Source organism: Ornithorhynchus anatinus, chromosome 15 (genome assembly GCF_004115215.2).
Source record: "Ornithorhynchus anatinus isolate Pmale09 chromosome 15, mOrnAna1.pri.v4, whole genome shotgun sequence".
NCBI lineage: Eukaryota > Metazoa > Chordata > Mammalia > Monotremata > Ornithorhynchidae > Ornithorhynchus > Ornithorhynchus anatinus.
Window position 1 is genome coordinate 8,702,385 of NC_041742.1, and position 20,720 is coordinate 8,723,104.

The window sequence follows — 20,720 nt, forward strand, 5'->3', positions numbered from 1 at the left end:
GCTTGGGTGAGTACAATACTGCAAAAGACACATTCCCTGACCACAACAAGCTTACAGTCTAGACTTTTTATTATTATGGTATTTATTTAGCGCTTACTGTGAGACAAGGACTGTTATAAGCTCTGGGGTAGATACAAGTTAAACGGGTCACAGTCCCTGTCTCACATGAAGTTCACAATTAGAGGGAGAAGAGGTAATAAATCCCCATTTTACAAATGAGGAAACTGAGGCACAGAGAATTGAAGTGACTTGCCCATGGTCACATGGCAGCTAAGAGGAGAACCTCAATTGGAATCCAGGTCCCAGGTTCTTTCCACTAGGACACACTGCTTCTCTACAAGGGGTGGGGGCAGGGGGAGAAAGAGAGGAAAAGCTCCATTACACGTTGATGATGCTTGTGGTATTTATTAAGCACTTACTCTGTGCCAAACACATTACTTACTCTGTACCACCCCATCTTCGAGAAGCTTCTTTGGGAGGGAAGCTCAGTGACCTCTGAATAGTGGTGGGAAGTAGATTTGAAAGTCAGCCATGCTATAAAGAAAATATAATCTACTCCGGGGGGGGTTTCAGGTTTCTCTGGATCACATGGCTGCAATAATGATCTGTCTCCTACTTTCTACACTGTGAGCCCCTTGTGGGCAGGGAATGTCTCTCTTGGTTGCTGAATTGTACTTTCCAAGCGCTTAGTATAGTGCTCTGCATACAGTAAGCGCTCAATATGACTGAATGAATAATTGTAGCAGTTAACTGCCATTGCACTGTGCTAAGTGCTGAGGCAGATACAATACTATTAGACACAATCCCTGTGACTCAAAGGGAATCACAATCTAAGGGGGAAGCTCAATGTGGGCAGTGAACGTGTCTGCTAATTCTGTTATATTGATCTCTCCCAAGTGCTTAGTACGGGCTCAGCACATAGTGAACGCTCACTGAGATTGATTATTAAATCCCCACTTGACATATGGGGAAACTGAGGCCCCAAAAAGACAAGCGACTGACCCAAGTTCACACAATAATATTTACTGAATGCTTACTCTGTCAGTGCACTGTATTAAGTGCTTGGGCGAGCACGATAGACTTAATAGATCTAGGCCCTGCCCTCAAGAAATTTAGAATCTGGGGAGACAGAGATGGCTACTAAAATACATTACAAGAAGGAAGAAGCAATTAAGTGCTGACAGGAGTGAGTATCTAAGGTGAGTATCTTAGGTGAGGGAGAAGAGCTGAAATAATAACTGGAGGGCGGAAGGAGATGACAGGTAAAAACCTCAAAGAAGGGACCAAAGCCAGGATCCAAGATGGCAGCTATAGCCATCACCGTGGTCGATGACGCAAAAGTGATGACTTCTTGCCCTTTTCTCCCCATTAATCTCTCCTCTTGCCTGGGCTCCCAGCCCAGTTACACACATTCTGGCCAAACCCAAAGGTGTACTTTTCTGACCAAGCTTGGGAGCTCCCCAAGAAAATCAGAACATGTCAGAAGCCACGTAGCCTAGTGGATAGAGAACTGGCCTGGGAGTAAGAATAACCTGAGTTCTAGTTCTGGTTCTGCCACTTGTCTGCTGTGTGACCTTGGGCAACTCACTTCACTTCTCTAGGCCTCAGCTCCCTCATCTGTAAAATGAGGATTAAGACTGTGAGCCCCACATGGGACAGGGACTGTGTCCAACCTGATGACCTTGTAACTACCCCAGTGCTGAGAACAGTACCTGGCACATAGTAAGCGCTTAAATACAACTAAAAAAAATAAACTCAACAGAAAGATGGGCTAAGCCCCTCCAAGATGACTCACTCGGGCCACCTCAGGCAGCAAAATGAGGATGCATCATAATTAAACACGGTCCGCTATCTTGCACCGGAGAACCTGCATGTCTCCCGGATAGCAACCCATTAAAAGCATCAATTATTCAATGTTCCAGTGTCGCAATGTGAATCCCGTTGGAATGGGAAACTGAAAGCCGCTTTTCACAATAAACAGTCCCTTTACAATTTCAGTCACCCACTAAAAAAGAGCTTCGCCATTAGAGCCCATCCCATACGGGGGAAGTCCTGTTGGCCAGATAATCACCACAAGTTCCAACCCCTCACCAAGGGAGACCGCCCAACAGAAACCATGAACCGTGACCTCCCCGCATGACCTCTGACCTTACATTCCTTTTCCTAACAGTCCAGCTGCAGCAATTGCTAGGAGAAGGGTCACCTATGGGCCCCATTGTTTCCTGCTTATAATGGGATACCCACCGATAATGTCCGAGAATAAGCACTTTTAAAAAAAATTAAGTGCCTGCTGTCCTGTGGAGACATATGCCAGTGACCAGAGAGGATGACCTCTCCAAGATGACTCCTCCCACTTTGGTGGCCATGGGCCTCGTTTCAAACCAGTCAGCCCAGCTTGCTGCGGATCTGACCACTGTCCAGTGTGGAGACTGATGGTTTTCTTTCTAATTTGGGGCCCCAGGCTCTGCCTAGCTCCTACCATCCACTTTTACAGGTCAGAAGCTGCCCCTGGGTTCAGGGAGAAATTGGGTGTGAGGGGAGGAATAGAGGGTCTTGAGCGATCTGGCGAGGTAATAATAATAATCATGTTTGTTAAGTACTAATGTGCCAAGCCCTGTTTTAAGCACTGGGGTAGAAGTTAATCAGTTAGCACAAGTTGATCATGTTGGACAAAGTCCATATCCCACATGAGACACACATCCCTAATTCCCATTTTACAGTTGAGGAAACTGAGGCGCAGAGAAGCACAATTGCTTGCTCAAGGTCACACAGCAGAAATGTGGCAGAGCCAGGATCAAGTCCTTCGGTCTCCCAGGCCGCTAAATCACATATTGAGTACTTACTGTGGGAAAAGCATTGCCATAGAGAAGCAGCATGATAGACAATGAACCACAAGGAGTTAAGGGATCCCGAGTCTGACAGACCCAGAAGGTGTGAGTTCAGATTCTCAGATGGAACAGGGAGCAGTAGGCTGTTCAACAAGGCATCACCACCCCACGGCTGGCTTGAGCGCTTTTTCCCCAGATTCCTCGGCCCTCACTTCCTATCCTGGGGTGGACATCCCCAGTACCACCCGAGGAGGTCATTCCGAGCACAGTCCAGACATTCCCAAATGATCGATCCATTTGACAGGAAAAAGCCAAATCTGGCCCTCAGACAACAAACTCAACTGGTTCGCATCACCCTCCAAAGCATGTTAGCAATGCCAATATGTCAACCCATTGAAGCCGAAGGGGCCTGGAGATCGTCTGATCCAACCCCCTGCCTCCAGCCCAAACTATCCAATTGTGAAATCAACCCAAACCACAAAGCTTCAGTTTCCCTTCCAAAGAGAACAAATTAAACAAGGCAGACACCCCTTACTCTCTTTTACCCTACCCTCCCTCCACACATACACTAGGCAGATGACATAATTGTAACTCACCAGAACTGCAGTGATGGGAAATGGAAGCTGAGCCCTTCTGGATTCTTTAGTTCTGTCATCTTTCTGTTTTCCTTGCCCTTGGGTATCGGACGAGGTGAACTGCCTCACTGAAGGTGGTGGCCCATCCAGAAAGCAAATTCAAACTTCTTCCTGGTCTTCTAACAGGTAGGAACAAGGAGGGGAGAGAGGGAAGAAGGGAGGATGAGTAGGAGGAGGCGGGACAAGCAGTTGGCCCATAATCACTCTCAATCCACAGCATATGTGTTCAGAACTAAGCAACCCTTTAAAGCTGACGTCAGGGTGGAGGCCAGGGGTGGCTGTACTGGAGCTTTGAAGCAAAGTCTGAAGTTTCCAATTAATGGGAGCTCCGTTTACTTTGCATAATTGCCTCTACCTGATTTTTGAGGTAGAAATAAAATAGAATTTTTATTTTGTACCACATAATTATAAGCAGTCACAGCCACATTGGTGGGGGGAGAAGAAGGGTGATCGCGGGACAAAGAAGGTGGGAGTAGTTAATTCATTGAGATTATCTAGTGGGGAGGGGAGAGGAGGCGCAGAAGGGGTTGATTAATTTATTAAGATGGGGGGGCAGAAGAGAAGGGGGAAGAGCTTACAATGCAGATGAGGGTAGTTAATTCATTAAGATTGCCACGGCCCAGAGGAGGGAGAAAAGGTGAGTTCAGGACAAAGCAGCTGGGGGTAGTGATTTCATTAAGACTGCCCGAGCCAGAGGAGATGAGTCAGAACCCAACAAAGCAGGTGGAGGTGATCAACTCATTACGACTGCGATGACCAGAAGAGGAGGGGGAAGCCAAGGGGGGGAAAAGTGGATGGGGATTTAATTCACTAATTCACTATATTCGCTAAAGTATGCACAGCACTTGGGGGACTGCAAATGAAGGAAGAGAGAGTCTCAAGTCATAATAATAACTGTGGTATTCATTAAGCGCACACTGTGTGCCAGGCACTTTCCTAAGCACTGGGGTGGATACAAGCAAATCGTGTTGGGGACAGTCTCGATCCCCATTTTACAGACGAGGTAACTGAGGCCCAGGGAAGTGAAGTGACTTGCCCAAGGTCACACAGCAGACAGGGTACAGAGCCGTGACTGGGAAACCTGACCTTCTGACTTCCAGGCCCGTGCTCTATGGGCTACACTGTGCTGCTTCCTCTCTCTTCTCCCTTTCCTCTAATTTTTTCTTCTGTTTCCCTTTACTCTTAGACTTAATCCACTTAGTAATAGCTCCTCTCCTGTTTTTGGATTGAGGGAGCCTGGAAGTCAGAGGACCAGGGTTCTAATCTCCACTCTGCCACTTGTCTGCTGTGTGAACTTGGGCAAATCACTTCACTTCTCGGAGCTTCAGTGATCTCATCTGTAAAATGGAGATTAAGACTCTAAACCCCATGTGGGGCAGGGACTGTGTCCAACCTGATGAACTTGTATCTACCCCTAGACTCAGTATGGTGTCTGGCACTTTATAAGTGCTTAACAAATACTATTAAAAAAAAAGAAAAGGGTAATTAGTGAGGAAATATGATACCTTAGCCCACTATCAGGGGGAATAATAATAATAATAACAGTAGAGATATTTTTCAGCACTTAACATTCGGGAGATAAAAGATGATCAGGTCAAACACGGTCTCTGTCTCACACGGGGCTCACTGTCTAGGAGGTGAGAATAGGTATTTTATCCCCATATTACAGATGAGGAAACTGAGGCCCAGAGAAATGAAATGACTTGCCCAAGGTCCCACAGCAGGCATGTGTTGGGCTTGGATTAAAACCCGGGGCCTCTCACACCCAGGTTCCTGCTCACCGCACTGGGCCCCCACCACCAACCTCCTCTGGTCAAGGGGCAAGAGTACTGAGCTGGGGAGAGTCAGGACTCCTGGGTTCCCCATCAGCTGGGGAGAGTCAGGACTCCTGGGTTCCCCATCATAACTCCGAGGTTGAACGAGACCAAATTGGAAGTCAGGCATCAGCCCTGGGCAAGATTCAAACATTGGTGAGCCTCAGACCCATGGTCAAAATGAAACTGTGAATCGAATCAATTATCTGGTTAATTCAGGCAAAATCCTCTCGAAGCTTAACCCAGAGAGAACAGAAAAGTGAGACAGCCCTCCAAGACCTTTAGATCTACTGCCTGAGTCTCTGCACATGCTCGCTGGTGTATCATTTACAGTAAAACCCACAATAACACTTTATATAAATGTCTTGTTTATACAAAGTAATTCCGAACCCTCTGCAAAAAGAACATATTTTTGGATCTTAAAAGCTTATTACAGAATTCGCGTATGCTGAAGTCCGTATTTTCTCCCATATCTTATTGTTCCAGTGCAAATTACCCGGCATCCACCAAGCCCCAACAGTTTGGGCTCCAGGGAATGTTACTTGGGGTCTGTGACTGAATATTCATTCATTCAATTGTATTTATCGAGCGCTTACTGTGTGCAAAGCACTGTACTAAGCCTTGGAAAGTGCAATTCGGCAACAGATAGAGACAATACCTACCCAACAACGGGCTCACAGTCTAGAAGGGCTGAATAGTCACCCCTCACCTTGATCACTTAGGGAGTATGAGGTGCCTCTGCCCTAGGTCTTTTAGTGTACTGTAGAAGCAGTACTTGAGAAGCAGTGTGGCTCAGTGGAAAGAGTCCGGGCTTGGGAGTCAGAGGTCATGGGTTCGAATCCCGGCTCTGCCACTTGTCGGCTGTGTGACTGTGGGCAAGTCACTTAACTTCTCTGTGCCTCAGTGACCTCATCTGTAAAATGGGGATTAACTGTGAGCCTCACGTGGGACAACCTAATTACCCTGTATCTACCCCAGCGCTTAGAACAGTGCTCTGCCCATAGTAAGCGCTTAACAAATACCAACATTATTATTATTACTGTAGGATCTCTGGCACATAACCACATACCCTGTCGAAGTGGGCCCAATGCTCGGGGGTGGTTCAGGGCTCAGTGTTTCTAAGCTCCAGTGCTCAATGCTCAGGGTTTCTAAGCTCCATGACTAATGTTACAGTGTTCAGTATTTCTGAATTCCAGAGTTCGGTGTCTCTAAGCTCCAGTGTTCAGTATTTCAGTGTTCAGTGTTTCTAATCCCCAATGCTCAGGATTTCTAAGGTCCAGTGTTTCTAAATTCCAGGATTCAGTATTTCAGTCTTCCTAAGCTCCAGTGCTCAGTGTTTTCATGTTCAGGGTTTCTAAACTCCCAGGGTTCAGGGTTTCTAAGCTCCAGTGTTTCAGCGCTCAGTGTTTCTAAACTCCAAGATTCAATATTTCAATGTTCCTAAGCTCTTTTCTTCTTCAAATGCCATCGAGTCGTTTCCATCCCTTAGGGACTCCGTGGATACACCCTCTTCAGAACATCCCATCTTCTGTCATAAAGCCATTCTGGTATGTGTATCCATGGAGTTTTCTTGGTAGAGATACAGAAGCGGTTTACCACTGCCTTCTTCCACACAATAAAAACTTGAGTCTCTGCTGTTGTTTTTGTTCCATGTTTTGATCATTTGATTGGATTCTTTCCCATGCCACTGTTGCCCAGCACAGGTGAATCGACTTTGCCGCTTCAGCTTAGACCTTTCCATTCTGGGTAGCCCTATATGGCATAGTTCTAAGCTTCATCAGCATATGTAAACTATCCTGCCCCGATAAGGCATTGATCCACAGGAGAGGAAGCTAAGCTCTAATGCTCAGAGTTTCAGCGTTCAGGCTTTACAAACTCCAGTGCCGAAGGTTTTTAAGCTCCAGTGTATCAGCGTTCAGTCTTTCTAAACTCCATAATTCCGTATTTCAGTGCTCCTAAGCTTTAGTGCTCAGTTTTTTGGGGTTCAGCATTTTTAAATTTCAGTACTCAGGGTTTCGAAGATCCAGTGTTTCAAAACTCCGGGGTTCAGGGTTTCCAAGCTCCAGTGCTCAGAGTGCTTCAGTGTTCAATGTTGCTAAACTTCAGTGACCTGTGTTAGAGTGTTCAATGTTCTTGGAGCTTTAGTGTTCTGGATTTTAGGGTGGCACAGTGACCCACCCAGCTACCATAAGGGGTGGAGGAAGGGGTCGGGGAGAGTCAAGGGTGGCACCAGCCTTGACGGACTCTTTTCCCTTCTCCGTTAATCAGCTGTATTTACTGAACGCATACTGTGTACAGAGCACTTTACTAAGCACTTGGAGATGTACACTATAACAATAGAAAAGACAACAAAGAGAGGAAGACAGACATATTAATACAAATAAATTATAGATATGTACATAAGTGCTGTGGGGCTGGGAAGGGGAATGAATAGAGGGGGCAAGTCAGGATGACGCAAAAGGGAGTGGAAGAAAAAGAATAGAGGGCTATTCAAGGAATTCCTCTTGGAAGAGATGTGTCTTCAGTAAGGCTTTTGAGTGGGAGAGAGTAATTGTCTGTCAGATACGAAGAGGAGGGAGGGTGTTCCAGGCCAGAGGCAGGACGTGGGCAAGAGGTCAGTGGTGAGATGGATGAGGTGGAGGTACAGAGAGTAGGTTAGCATTAGAGGAGCAAAGTGTGTAGGCTGGGTTGAAGTAGGAGAGTAGTGAGATGGGGTAAGAGGGGGGCAGGGTAATGGAGTACTTTTAAGCCAGTTGAGGCAGAGGTGGATGGGCAACCACTGGAGGTTCTAGAGGAAAGGGGAGACTGGACCGAACGTTTTTCTGTAGAAAAATGAGCCGGGCAGCAGAGTGAAGTATGAAGTGGAGTGGGGAGAGACAGGAGGAAGGGAGGTCAGCAAGGAAGCTAATAATCAAGGCGGGATAGGATAAGTGCTCGGATTAACATGGCAGCAGTCTGGATGGAGAGGAAAAGAAGGATTTTGGCTACGTTGTGATGGTTGAACAGACAGGATTTAGTGACAGACTGACTGATAGATAGATTAATAGATGGATACCACCCTCCATTCCCTCCTTGTTCTACTCTCTCCACCTCTTCCATGCTCCACTCCACACCACCTGGATGAGAAATATGGCGTAGATGAGAGGGAGAAGAGAAAGGAGATGCAAAAAGGGAGGGAAAAGGTTGGGGGGAGGAAGAAGAAGAAGGGAAGAAAGAGAGAGAAATGAAAGTTGGAGCAGGAAAGAGAAAAGGCATAGAGGTGGGAAGGAAAAGGAGAGAGAATAGAAAAGCAAAATACCGAATAAGAAGGAGGATTAGACGGAGGGAGGAGGCTTCAGAACAAGAACAAAAGGAAATGCCCAAGAGTGGAAAGAGTCTCAGGCTTGGTAATCAGAGGATCTGGGTTCTAATACCTGCTCCACCACTTGCCAGCTGTGTGACCTTGGGTACATCACTTACCCTCTCTGCCTCAGTTCCCTCACTTCAAAAATGGGGATAAGATGCCTATTCTTCTTCCCCCTTAGGCTGTGAGCTCCAAGTTGGACAGGGACTGTGCCCAACCTGATACTCTTATATCTACCAGTCGATAGTGAATCCCCATTCTGCAGATGTGGAGATGGAGGGATGGAGAACTGGACTGACTTGTCCAAGGTCACATGGCAGGTACAGGTTGAAACCAGGATTAGAATCTGGGTCTCCTGACTCCTAGCCCTTTGCTCTTTACAGTGTGTCACACCCCCTGTCAACCACCCTGCTGATGCCGGAGGTATCTTCTTTCCACCTGGGGACTCCCCCAGCTGCACAATGATAGTCTTGATTCCTGCTTCTTGGAGATTTTCCTGCCTATGAGTTCTAAAGGACTCAATTAACTCTCTCTCTCTCCTACTAATCCTCATTCCTCTCCCTCTAGAGCCCAGCTCACACCCTTTGTTCCTCTCAAATCCACCTAGTCCCTGTGGCTTTCCCTCACCTCTCCCATCACTGATTTCTTGCTTACACCCTGCCCCCACTCTCCCTTTTTCCAAAAGCCTCCCAGAATCACCTCTCTTCCAGGAGGTCTTCTCCACTTAATTTCTCATGCACCCGTGTGGCCTAGTGGAAAGAGCATAGACCTGGGAGTCAGGATCTGAGTTCTAATCTCCACTTGCCTGCTGTGTGACCTTGAGAAAGTCACTTAACTTCTCTGTGCTTCAGTTACCAACTCTGTTAAGTGGGGATTAAGACCTGAGCCCTATGTGGGATATGGACTGTGTCCAACCTGCTTAGTTTGTATCTACCCCAGTGCTTACTATAGTGCCTGACATATAGTAAGTGCTTAATAAATACCATAAAAATTAAAACCAAACAAAAATTACTGCCACTTCCATACTTCCACTTCTTACATATATCGTCATACTTTCTTATTTCCTACTATCTGCAATTTATTTTAGTGTCTGTCTCCTGCCCCACACTGTAATTTCCTTGAGGGCAGGGATCCTGTTTACTAACACTATTTTGCTCTCCCAAGAGTTCAGATCAGTGCTCTGCCCTCAGTAGGTGCTCAACAAATACCACTGATTGTCCCTTCAGACTGATTCCCGGTTTCATTCAGAGCGATGAAGTGGCTCAGAAGCCAACGGCACGGAAGCCAGCGGAGCAAGTCAACATTGGGCAGACATCTGTGGACAGATGTCTTAAATCTGGCCCTCGGCCAGATCAAAGTCACTTCAGAAGGGCTCTGGACAAAAACACCATTTAACAGAGATCAGTGCACCATTGCCTAATAGTTAGCGCCCGGGACTGGAAGTCAGAAGAACCTAGGTTCTAATCCCAACCCTGCCACTTCTCTGCTGTGTGACCTTGAACAAGTCGATCCATTTCTCTGTGCCACATCTGGAATATAGGGATTAAGGCTGTGAGCCCTATAATAGCTCTATATTAGGACAGGGACTGTGTCCAACCTGATTAGCTTGTATCTTCCCCAGTGCTTAGTAAAGTGTCTCGCACACAGTAAGCGCTTAACAAATACCACTATTATTATTATTACTCCTGTCCTTTCAACCTCTCTCTCTTTACTTCTCTCTGAGTCTCCCTCTGCCTGTCCTGTTTCTTCATCTCTCTAAGCCTCGGCCTTTCTCCCTTTCTCTTTGTTAATTTAAATGTGAGTCACCTATGAACGTGCATATTAACTGTTGCTATGCCAACCCCAAAAGGGAGTCTGCCAACTCAGAGCTGCGGCTTGGGGATTCCTGGAGATTGGAGAAACAGCATGGTCTGGTGGATAGAGCATGGGCCTGGGAGACAGAAAGTCTTGGGTTCTAATGCCGGCTCTGCCACTTTTCTGCTGTGTGACCTTGGGCAAGTCACTTCACTTCTTTGTGCCTCAGTTACTTCTCACCTGTAAAATGGGGATTAAGACTGTGAGCCCCAAGTGGGACAACCTGATTACCCTCCCCAGAGCTTAGAACAGTGGTTGGCACATAGTAAGTGCTTAACAAATACCATTATTAATAACAAAAAGGATTGATTGATTGATCTCTGGGGGAGCCCAAGAGGCAGAAGGGACCCTGCTATAATCACCTTCTGCCTTCAATTCTCCCCTTATCTCCTGTTCCATTGCAGTTCATCCTCCATAAGCCTGCTGTTCTTTTTTCAATTAGCCCAACAAATCTGCAGGATTACTGCTCCTCATTTACCAGGATTATTATTAATAAAAATACTAACAATATTGATAAATATTTACCACCATTCTCCCCTTACCCCAGGAGCTCTAGATCCATTCACACATTGTAATTAAAAGGGTACTAAACTCACAAATTTGAAAAACAAGCTACCCCCGCTGGCCTCACAGAGAGCCTGGTACAAACGCAGCCTCCAAAACAGGCCATTATCGGCCTTGCCAGGATAGCGGGCAAATACCGGGAGAAACAAATGAAGCACTACAGCAGAGAGAGAGACCTAATAAATCTTACCAAAATGGCTTTCAATTCTAAGGCTTTATCCTGTAATTAGAGGAGTTGGGGTGGGAGTGGGGGCTGTGGTTGAAGGAGGGGAGATGGAGGGAGAAGAGGAAGAGAGGAAGAAGCCTTCAAAAAGGCACAATTTCTGGAGAGGGGGCTGTCTGTCGGGATGGGAAACTGTTGACAGGTGTCTCTCGATCCTCCTTTGTGGCTTGGGTGTTCTAAGGGAAGGTAATCCTTGCCCTCAAGGAGTTTACAGTTTTCTCTCAAATAAGGGAGGTGATAAACAGCCTCTGAGAAATGCGGGGCACTGAAGAGATTTGGTTATCTTCAAATTATTCTCCAGCCTCTCCCCAGTCCTTTGCTTCTCTACCTCTGTCTTTTTTTATGGTATTTGTTAAGTGCTTACTTTGTGCCAGACACTATACTAAGCGCTGGGGTCCCACATGGGGCTCACAGTCTTAATCCCCATTTTACGGATGAGGAAACTGAGACACGGAGAAGTTAAGTGATTTACCCAAGGTCACCCAGCAGACGTGCGGCAGAGCTGGTATTAGAACCCACGTCCTCTTTCCGCTAGGCTATGCAATTCTCAGCCACTCTTCTCTCAACTTTCCTTTCAATCAATTGTATTTGGTATTTATTGAGCAGTTACCCCGTGCAGAGCACTGTACTAAGCACTTGGGAGAGTACAATACAAAAGAGTTGGTAGACACGTTCCCTGCCCATCCAAATTTACAGTGGAGATAGTCAGTCATGCTCATCTAATCTCTTTCTCCCCTCCCTTTCCTTGTCCATATTCATTGTTTATTTTAATGTCTGACTCCTTTTTATGCTGAAAACTCACTGTGGGTAGGGAATGTGTCTACCAACTTGGTTGTACTGTACACCCCCAAGCGCTTACTACAGCGCTCTGCACACAATAAGCACTCAAGAAATACTGATTAATTGATCTGCTCTCAAAAATCATCTCTCTTCCTCCCTCCCCTTCTTTGCAATAACTCCTGAGAAGGAACTCCCTTTTCTTCTTCCTCCTATATTTAAATTCTTTTAGTGCCTGCCTCCCCCGCTAAACTCCTTGAGGTTAGGGATCTAGTCAACTGAGTCTACTGCATTTTCCAAAGCGTTTAGTACACTGCTTGGCTCACAGAAGGCATTCAATAAATACTATTGATGGACGTGATTGATTAATTCTCAGGCCCTCCGATTGTCCCTCATCCAAATTACCCCCTGCTCAAGAGTGTAAGGTCATTGTCAGCAGGGAACATGTCATGCTGCTTTTTGATGTGGATGAGTGAGAATTCATTTAATTCAGACACCAGACTTGGCCCTTCAAAGACTTAGGGGAGCTCATTTGTGGCCTAGTGGAAAGAGCCCTGACCTGGGAGTCAGAGGACCAGGGTGCTAACCCTGGCTTCATCACTTTTCTGCTGTGTGACCTTGGAAAGTCACTTCACTTTTCTGCGTCTTAGTTACTTCATCTGTAAAGTAACAATAATAATAATATGACGATGGTATTTGTTAAGTGCTTATTATGTGCTAAGCACTGTCCTAAGAGCTGTGGGAGATACAAGGTAATCAGGTTGTCCGATGTGGGGCTCATAGCCTTACTCCCCATTTTACAGATGAGGTAACTGAGGCACGGAGAAGTTAAGTGACTTGCCCAAAGTCACACAGCTGATAAGTGGCAGAGCTGGGATTAAAACGCTTGACCTCTGACTCCCCAGCCTCTGCTCTTGACACTAAGCCACACTGCCCCATATCGGACGCAGACTGTGTCCGATCTGATTAGTTTGGATCTACCACAGTGCTTGGTATAGTGCATGGAACATTATAAGCACATAAAAAAATAGCATGAAAAACAATCATTTGAAACAAAAAATGCAACTTAAGTCATCTGTCCTCGCAAGGGCCAACAACACGGCCTCTATATACTTTCCCTGGGACCTGTTTAATTTTCACCCAGTCTGTATCCAGGCCCCTCCCAATCATAAATCCTGCCTTCAAGACATCTCTACTTGAACGCCCTGCTGTCACCTCATACTTAACGTGTTCAAAACAGAACTCCTCATCTTCCCACCCAAACCCTGTCCTCCCTGTGATTTTCCTGTCACTGTAGACAGCACCACCATCCTCCCTGTCTCACAAACCCATAACCTGGCATTATCCTCAACTCCTCTCTCTCGTTCAAGCCACATCTTCAATCTATCACTAAATCCTATTGTCTCAACCTTCATGGCATCGCTAAAATCCACTCTTTCCTCTCCATCCAAATTGCTACCACTTTAATCCAAGTACTTATCCTATCTCACCTTGATTACTACATCAGCCTCCTCGCTGATCTCCCTGCCTCCTGTCTCTCTCCACCCCAGTCCATACTTCACTCTGCTGCCTGGATCATTTTTCTACTAAAATATTCAGTCACTGTTTCCCCAGACTTCAAGAACCTCCAGTGGCGGCCCATCCATCTCCACATCAAACAGAAACTCACCATCAACTTTAAACACTCAATCCCCTTGCCCCCTCCTACCTCACCTCACTACTCTCCTACCGCAACCGAGCCAATAAACTTCACTCCTCTAATGCCAACCTACTCACTGTACCTCGATCTCGTCTATGTCACTGCCAACCTCTCGCCCAACTCACGCCTCTGGCCTGGAGCACCCTCCCTCTTCATACTGAACCGACAATGACTCTTTCCACCTTCAGCCTTATTGAAGACACATCTCCAAGAGGCTTTCCCTGATCAAGCCCTCCTTTCCTCTTCTCCCTCTCACTTCTGCACTGCCCTGGTTTACTCCCTTTATTCATCTCCCCCTCCCAGCTCTATTTACTTATATTAATGTCTATCTCTCCCTCTAGACTATAAGCACCTCCTGGGCAGGGAAGGTGTCTATCAACTCTGTTATATTGCACTCTCCCAAGGACTTAGTACAGTGCTTTGCACACAGTAAGCACTCAGTAAATACAACTGATTGTTTACGGACATTTCAATTAATCAATGGTATTTACTGAGCACTTACTATGTGCAGAGAACTGTACTAAGCGCTTGGGAGAGCACAATACAACAGAGGTGGAAGACACCTTCCTTCCACATAATGAGTTTTCACCTGCCATATCCGAGACTCCTCCCATTCCCCACCCAAGCCCATTATTCTGCATATCAGGAAAAGACCCCAGGCTGGTGCCATTAGAATGCAGTAATAGCAATATTGTCACATTTCCAACCTCGTTGAAATCTTTCTCTCACTCAGCCGGCAGCGTTTTTATGTTATTCTCCCTGTTTTGACCTTAAGTAGCTGAATTTTTTTTTGTTTTGTTTTGCTTTGTTTTGTCCCCTTTTCTCTTTTATTCCCCACTCTCTCCCAGGCCGCGATTGTCTGAGCCGGGAATCTGAGCTGTCTCGATCTCACGTCCTATTTTTGTACTTTGGAGAAACAGGGGGTTACAAAAGGAAGGCTGTGAACACAATGCGGCTTTCTCTCCTCTCTTCTGTTCGGTACAAAATTGCAGCTTGAAAATGCCCTCAGTGCATAGGCTGGGGATTAACAGCCTCGTTTGCTCAGTTTTAGTCTCACCCACAGTATTATGTAGGCTTGCCCGGCAGGAAAAATCTGTATTACACACACACCCGCTGTTCCCCTGGCTTGCTAGTCTCTCTCTCCCTCCCCATCTCAGACAGGCCATAGCTCTCCCCATCTTCAAAGCCCCCCCAAAATCCCACCTCCTCCATCAGTCAATGGTATTTATTGAGAGTTTACCAAGTTCAGAGCACTGTACCAAGCGCTTGGGAGAGTACAAGACAACAAAATTAGCAGATGCGTTCCTTCCCCATGACAAGCTTTCAGTCTAGAGGGGGAGACAGACATTAATATGAATAAATCCTCCAACCAGCTTTCCCCATATCATCTCCCAGCCCCCTGAGCTGTATCATTCCTTCAGTCACTCTAGCATTTATGAACTCATTTACATCCTCCTCAGCTCTTCGGAATAGATGTGGCTTTAAGTATTTATTTTGGCCGCTGGAGATGTAAGTATTTTCCCCTTCCACTACCCCATTCAAGTGGGAGCTTCTTGTGGCGAGGGAACAGGTTAATTTGTGATTCTGCACTTCCCAAGCACTTAGTACAGTGCACTGCGCTGAGGGGCTGCTCAGTAAATACTACTATTACTATCACCACTACACTGTAACATCTATACACACATAAACATGAAAACACACACCTAATTCCCTTTTGATTCAGTGCTTGTTTTCTATTAAAAAGTTTTGGAAGCTTCATTTGCTGGATCCTAGCTTTGTTGGGGAATTTGGGGTTGGAGGTAGGGGGCGGGTGGACTTGAGTCCTCAGTAATATTGGTTTAAAAGCTGGGAATTAGGGCGTTCTTATAGGTTGTTTGGGGGTGTTAGAGGTATGAGGACTGTTTAAAGAGCACTTTTTTAAAAAATGGCATTTGTTAAACACTTTTTTGTGTTCCAGGCACTGTACTGATTGCTGAGGTAGACACAAGATAATCAGGTTGGATACAGCCCCTGTCCCACATAGAGCTCACAATCTTAATCTCCATTTTCCAGAGGAGGTAACTGAGGCATAGGGAAGTTAAGTGACTTGTCCAAAGACACAGGAGACAAGTGGCAGAAGCAGGATTCAAACCCAGCTCCTTCTGAGTCCCGGACCTCATGCTGTAGCCACTAGGTCATGCTACTTCTTCAAGAGGCCAAAAAACCCATCTGCTTTTCCCCAGGCAACCACACTAATTCAAACACTTGTCATATCCTGCCTTAACTACTGCATCAGCCTCCTGGCTGACCTCCCTGCCGCCAGCCTCTCCCCTCTGCAGTCCACTGCTTTACTCTGCTTCCTTGATCATTTTTCTAAAAATAATGATCTGCCCAAGACGCCTCACGCCTCAGAAACCTCCAATGATCGCCCACCCATGTCCGCATCAGGAGGAAACTCCTCACCATCAGCTTTAAGGATCTCAATCTCTCTCCAATTAACTATCTTCCCTCTTTTCCTACTCTAACCCAGCCCACATACTTCGCTCCTCTAACTCCCACCTACTGACTGAGCCTCAGTCTCAGTTCTCTCACCACTGATCCTTGGCTCAAGCTCTCCCTCCTGCATGAATGTCCTCCCTCTTCCTAGCTCTCCCCATCTTCAAAGCCCTATTAAAATTGTTTCTCCTCCAGGAAGCCTTCCCGGACTAACCTCTCATCTCCCCGTCCTATTCTCCCTCTCACTGGCATCATCTATAAATTTGGGTCTGTACCCTCTAATAATAATAATGATACTTATTCAGCACTGACTATGTGCCGTGCACTGTTCTAAGCACTGGGGTGGATACAAGTTAATTAGGTTGGATGCAGTCACTTGGGGCTCACACTCTTAATCCCCATTTTACAGATGAGGGAACTGAAGCACACGGAAATTAAGTGACTTTCCCAAGGTCACACAGCAGACACGTGGCAAAGCCAGCATTAGAACCCAGTTCCTTAAGACTCCCAGGCCAGTGTTCTATCCACTAAGCCACGCTGTTTCTCATAGCACTCTGTAACTAAGCACTTCTCTAAGCACTGTGATACTTCCCCACTTCTACTCCCTCAGCCCTTTGGCCCTTACCTTATATATTCATTGCTCTCCATGTCTCTAATTCCCGTCAGTCTCTCCCTGCTAGACTATAAGCTTTTTAAGGGCAGGGATTGTGTCTTACCCTGTATCTACCCCAGAGCTTAGAACAGTGCTCTGCGCACAGTAAGCGCTTAGCAAATACCAACATTATTATTATCTACCAACTTTAGAAATTGGGTCTACTCCCCCACCTACTTAGCTCAGTGCTCTGCAGATGGTAAGTGCTTAATAAATGTCACTGATTCACTGATTGATTGATTGCCAAAAGATCACTAGTAAATGAGAACCTACAGCCTCCCCTGTTTACCAACTCCCACGAGGGACTGTTCCTTGGTGAATTGCCTCAGGAATTTCTCCTGCTTCAATTTAACTCCATTTCCTAAAAAGTAATAGTAATCATGGAATTTGTTAAGTGCTAACAATGTGCTAAGCCCTGGTGTAGATAACATACAAACAGTCCAGACACAGTTCCTGTCCCACCTGGGGCTCACAGTCTAAGAGGGAGGGAGAATGGACATTTAATCCCCATTTTATAGAGAAGCACCATGACCTAGTGGAAAAGTCCCGGTCTGGGAGTTGGAGGACCTGGGTCCTAATCCCGGCTCCAGCACTTGCCTGCTGTGTACACTTGGACAAGTCACTTCACTTCTCTGTGTCTCAATTACCTCATCTGCAAAATGGGGATTAAGACTGTATGCCCCACTGTGGGACATGGATTATGTCCAACCTGATTAGCAAGTATCTAACCCTGCGTTTAGGTACAGCGCCTGGCACAGTGTAAAAGCTTAACAAATACCATGAAAAAACAAAACCTAAACAAGAACAAAAAGAAAACAGTTGGTGTCGGAGCTGTCGTCTGCATTAGGTGGCAAACCCTGAGGGGACGGACTTCATCTTTTTTATGACTTGTACTGAGCCAGAAGTCCCGTCAACGCTGAGCAAATAACAATAAATAATGATGATCATCCCTGTAATAAGGCCCGACAGAAGATGGATGGTACCCAATCCCTCCTGGGGTCCACCATGGAGCCAGGTGTCTTTTTTTCTAATGATGTTTGTTAAGTGCCAAGCCCTGTACTAAGTGCTGGGGTGGATGCTGGGGTGCAGACCAGCTAATCAAATTGGACACAGTCCACTTCCCACATGGGGCTCACAGGCTTAATCCCCATTTTACAGATGAGGTAACCAAGGTCCAGAAAATAATAATAATAATAACAACTGTGGTATTCGTTAAGCACTTACTGTGTACCGGGCACTATACAAAGCACTGCGTTGGATATGAACAAATCAGGTTGGACACTATCCCTGTCCCACATGGGGCTCACAGTCTTAATCCCCATTTTACAGATGAGGTAACCAAGGTCCAGAGAAGTGAAGTGACTTGCCCGAGGTCACAAGGCAGGTAAGTGGCAGAGCTGGGACTAGAATCCAGGTCCTCTGACCCCTAGGCCTGTGCTCCATCCACTAGGCTGTGTGTGATCTTGGGAAAAATCACTGAATCTCTCAGTGTTTTCACCGATAGCTCATCAGTTATAACGTTCATTCATTTATTCATTCAATAGTATTTATTGAGCGCTTACTATGTGCAGAGCACTGTACTAAGCGCTTGGGATGAACAAGTCGGCAACAGATAGAGACGGTCCCTGCCGTTTGACGGGCTTACGGTCTAATCGGGGGAGACGGACAGACGAGAACAATGGCAATAAACAGAGTCAAGGGGAAGAACATCTCGTAAAAACAATGGCAACTAAATAGAATCAAGGCGATGTACAATTCACTAACAAAATAAATAGGGTGACGAAAATATATACAGTCGAGCGGACGAGTACAGTGCTGTGGGGATGGGAAGGGAGAGGTGGAGGAGCAAAGGAAAAAGGGGAAAATGAGGATTTAGCTGCGGAGAGGTAAAGGGGGGATGGCAGAGGGAGTAGAGGGAGAAGAGGAGCTCAGTCTGGGAACGCCTCTTGGAGGAGGTGAGTTTTAAGTAGGGTTTTGAAGAGGGAAAGAGAATCAGTTTGGCGGAGGTGAGGAGGGAGGGCGTTCCGGGACCGCGGGAGGACGTGACCCGGGGGTCGACGGCGGGATAGGCGAGACCGAGGGACGGCGAGGAGGTGGGCGGCGGAGGAGCGGAGCGTGCGGGGTGGGCGGTAGAAAGAGAGAAGGGAGGAGAGGTAGGAAGGGGCAAGGTGACGGAGAGCCTCGAAGCCTAGAGTGAGGAGTTTTTGTTTGGAGCGGAGGTCGATAGGCAACCACTGGAGTTGTTTAAGAAGGGGAGTGACGTGCCCAGATCGTTTCTGCGGGAAGATGAGCCGGGCAGCGGAGTGAAGAATAGACTGGAGCGGGGCGAGAGAGGAGGAAGGGAGGTCAGAGAGAAGGCCGACACAGTAGTCTAGCCGGGATATAACGAGAGCCCGTAACGGTAAGGTAGCCGTTTGGGTGGAGAGGAAAGGGCGGATCTTGGCGATATTGTAGAGGTGAAACCGGCAGGTCTTGGTAACGGATAGGATGTGTGGGGTGAACGAGAGGGGTGAACGTAAAGGGGAAAGGAAGGAAAGGGACACCAGAATCTACTTGGCTTCACAAGAGAAGCAGCATGGTCTAGTCTCTCCCCCTCTAGACTGTAACCTCACTGTGGGCAGGGAATGTGTCTGTTTATTGTTATATAGTACTGTTGCGAGTGCTTAGTACAGTGCTCTGCACACAGTAAGCTCTCAATAAATACGACTGACTGCTTGACCGCCTAGTGAACACATCAGGGGCCTGAAAGTCAGAAGGCCCTGGGTTTAATCCCAGCTCTGGCGCTTGTCTGCTGTTTGACCTTGGGCAAGTCACTTCACTTCTTGGAGAAGCAGCGTGGCTCAGTGGAAAGAGCACGGGCTTTGGAGTCAGAGGTCATGGGTTCGAATCCCAGCTCTGCCATTTGTCAGCTGTGTGACGGGGCAAGTCACTTAACTTCTCTGCACCTCAGTTACCTCATCTGTAAAATGGGGATTAAGACTGTGAGCCCCACGTGGGACAACCTGATTCCCGTGTCTACCCCAGCGCTTAGAACAGTGCTCTGCACATAGTAAGTGCTTAACAAATACCAACATTATTATTATTATTCTCTTCTCTGTACCTCAGTTCTCTCATCTGTAAAATAGGGATTAACACAGTGAGTCCCACGTGGGACAGGGTTTGCATCCTGCCCGATCAGCTTATATCTACCCTAGCAATTAGAACAGTGCTTGACACATAGTAAGCACTTAACAAATACCACCATCATCATAAGAATGACATGAGTCTCATGGAAATTCTCTCTGTCTGGAAAAAGAAAACCCCAGGTTTGTTGCGGAAGCAGTCGGGGAAAGGAAAAGTCCGGCCCCTTTGGAGAAAGAAAAAAACCCAAATATAGACTGTAAATTTTTCAGAACGTCAAGAGTCTTGCGAGTTTGCAGCCAGGTTGCACTAGGGTGAACGGATACAAGATGGTTCCTATTGGGTAATTATGTTCAATAACCGGCTGTCGATACAACGTTCCGTCGATTGTCGTGTTGGGTAGAATCAAGTCTAAAGGCTCAGGTGCCTGTGGAATGTAATGGACAGGGGAGACAGATCGAAAATGGGAGCGTCTACGGCATAGCTTGGCTCTGGGGAACCGCTGGCTTGGGTTTCTTTCCTGGCTGTTTCTCAAGGGGTTGAGTTCAATTTGGGAAATCGAGATCTCTGACTTCTCAGCCGATTACAGGGTTTTAGAACCGACTCATCGTCATCATGATGTTATTTGTTAAGCGCGTACTATGTGTCATAGTTTTAAGCACTGAGGTAGATACAAGATAATCAGGGTGGACACAGTCCCTGTCCCACATGGGGCTGGCACTCTCAATCCCCATTT

At 46.6% G+C, this 20,720-nt stretch overlaps 1 long non-coding RNA gene across 2 annotated transcripts in view; it reads right to left on the reverse strand.

Annotated features, from left to right (window-relative positions):
• LOC120638850 overlaps positions 1-20,720 on the reverse strand; it is a 198,734-nt gene that overhangs the window by 2,550 nt on the left and 175,464 nt on the right. Inside the window, exon 4 of one of the 2 annotated variants that reach the window (XR_005660853.1) lies at positions 3,425-3,579. This is a non-coding gene — a long non-coding RNA (uncharacterized LOC120638850). Of the gene's footprint in view, positions 1-3,424; positions 3,583-20,720 lie in introns of both variants that reach the window. The other variant, XR_005660852.1, reaches the window with a different exon arrangement.